Source organism: Zingiber officinale, chromosome 2A (assembly GCF_018446385.1).
Source record: "Zingiber officinale cultivar Zhangliang chromosome 2A, Zo_v1.1, whole genome shotgun sequence".
Classification (NCBI taxonomy): Eukaryota; Viridiplantae; Streptophyta; class Magnoliopsida; order Zingiberales; family Zingiberaceae; genus Zingiber; species Zingiber officinale.
The window spans coordinates 116,238,407-116,241,083 of NC_055988.1; the positions used below are offsets into that span (position 1 = coordinate 116,238,407).

A 2,677-nucleotide genomic window follows, 5' to 3' on the forward strand; every position below is an offset into this window, starting at 1 on the left:
AGTTACTTTGGTTTTTGCAAAGTCTCCCAATTGTGTAGGAACCTCAGTAGCTTTTATCCCAAGTTCAGAAAAGAAGAATAATAATAAGGAAAATCAATTTCTGTATTTACAACACTATTTTGACGTTAAATGTTGTTAACATGTTTGTTTAACGTTGTTGTCTCCTTGTTTAGGAGCATTCTTCATAGCCCGCATGAATTTTTAAACAAAAATCATGTCTAGTACTGTTTTCATTTTTCTTATTGATGGAATTGAACCCAAATCCATCGCTAAGAATTAATTTGTCTCTGGAGCACAAAAAATTATGAATTTTCATAACCTCAATCAAAGCATTAGTTTGCTTTTTGTTCTAGCATCTAAAGCAAAAGAAAGTACATAAAGGATAGAGGATAAGGAATAACCATGACAAGAAATCAAGAAAATATATAATAACAGTAGTCCTTCAAAGACAATGAAAATCAAGTAACTAACTTAAATCTGAAGGTGATGCGTAAGTTCGAAAATCTTAATAAAATACTTTGAGTGAGGCCATATTGATAACAGGTAGTCGAAGATTGTAAACCTCAATTTCATTCCCATGCTCTGATGAATCAAGGTATAACAAGATTTTAAGATTTACGAACTACTAAACAAAAATATCATGAGGAAGAATCTATAGAAGTACCTGGACAACATGGGGAAATTCATTAAGGAATACATTTTGTGTGGCTAGGGACAGATGACTGCAAGCCAAAACCTCCAGCATATGCTTGATAGCCAAATCAAGAACTCCAATAAAAGAATACCACGTAAGTAAATGGAAGGAGATAAGGTCAAAAGCATCAAAGATAAATGCACAAATATACAAACAACGCATAGAGAACCTTCCAACATTGTAGTGAACATGATCAGATATATAACTCCAACCATTTTCTCTGTAAACGAAGAGTGCATTCCTGTAAGCTCGAATCGCATGTTGTCTCTACATTTTACATAATGAATGTTTTACAATTAGCACATAAAACTTTGAACACGCTTTAAATATCTGAGACACAAGTTTCAATATAAAGATGAATTTGACATGCAATCGAGTACCTGATCAGAAATGTAGTAACGGTTTCCAGACAAAACAAGATGAAAACCATACTTGCGTAACATTGGTGGGATGGAAAGCAAATAGCAGTAGGATTCTTGTTCAAGCATCACAGCTGCATGCAGAGAAGGCTCCTGATGAAATATGTACATTAGTTGCACGCTTAGACACTTAGGTTTAGTCATTTTATTTACACGCTTAGCATTACCTCATTAGAAATGCGAAAAAAAAATATATTTGCGGCATCCTTGAACTGCCCTGTGTCCTTGAGCATTTCTGCCCACCATAGACCACACCTTAAGGCATTTCCTTGACTAGATGACCCAATTTTCTGAATAAAAAATTAAAAACATTAGAGATCTAGCAAATAAATAAGAAAAACAATTAGGTTGTATAATTTTACTAAAAAAGATTCACAAGAAGATATGAAGTGCAACAAATGTGTAAAGATCTATACACAACACAAACATGTAATAAAAAAACCTAGTTTAGATTATTCTATAGTACAGTATAGCATAAACATGATATTAATCTTTTTGTATAGAGCACAGTGATGAGGATAGAAATTTCATACTCAAAATACTATTTTTTATTTTATTTATTGATGGAATTGAACCCAAATCCATTGCTAAGAATTGACACCAGATTTACCTTGTTCGCCAACATGCTTGAATTCTTCAACCTGTTTGAAATTAAGTCATGTCTTCACCCACACTTTGGGCTCATACAGCTTCTTCTCCCCTCCCTCAACTGCCTCCACCGTCAAGTGATGCAGAGTTCTAGCGACAACTTGCTCCCTCGCCTTCACAACACGCGCAAACTCCAGAAGCGCATTATGCACATCGACAGATCGAAAAACATTGGTCCGGAGAAAAAGCCCCAATTTGGGGAGAGAAAAAAAAATAGTAATTAGGAGGAGCGCAAGACCTGTTTCTTGTTGTGCTCGTCGACGGCAAAGCGAGTGAGCTCCTGGATCTCGGTGTTGTTCTCTCTTCCTTCGGATTCCCTCACGTTGTCGACCAACCGTGCCATGGTGGTCGTGGGCGTCCTCTCGCTATTCGGATCTTGTCGGCCCCTACCTTAGCCGGGAAGAGCGAAGAGAGGAAGGAGGAGGAGGAAGAGAGGATCGGACGAGAAGGCAGAACAGAACGATTTATGCTGCGATTTTACTTAGGACCGAAGCAGGTGGTTTTGATCCTACTCGGGAGAGGAAGGGGCGTCGATCCAGGAAGGGGAAGAAGGAAGGGGCACCGATCCAGGAAGGAGCGCCGATCCAGGAAGGGGAAGAGGGAGATGAGGCTGAGAGAGATGGTCTGAGGTTTAGGTTTAGGTTTAGGCTGAGAGAAGGGGCGCGATATTGGTTTAGGTTTGGAGGGAACTTTGTGAAGTGTTGTAAATTTTGGCTGGTGGAAAAATTAAATTATTTTTTTTGGTTCATTAACACTGGGTTTTAAAAACCGCTGTTAAAACCGGTGTCTATTAACAAAAAAAAGGCACTCATAGACATCGGCTAAAAAACCGATGTTTATGAGTGAAAATCTGCGCTCATAGACACCGGTTTTTGGAAAAATTGGTGTAAAATACTCAAAGACATCGGTTTTTGCT

At 38.1% G+C, this 2,677-nt stretch overlaps 1 long non-coding RNA gene across 1 annotated transcript; it reads right to left on the reverse strand.

The window, feature by feature from the left end:
• Positions 1–685: 685 nt before the first annotated feature.
• Positions 686–1,091, reverse strand: LOC122039915. Its single transcript, XR_006128438.1, has 3 exons — positions 1,075–1,091; positions 864–961; positions 686–768 (listed from the first exon to the last, which is right to left on the reverse strand). It is a non-coding gene; the product is annotated as an uncharacterized LOC122039915 (long non-coding RNA).
• Between the last annotated feature and the right edge of the window lie 1,586 nt (positions 1,092–2,677).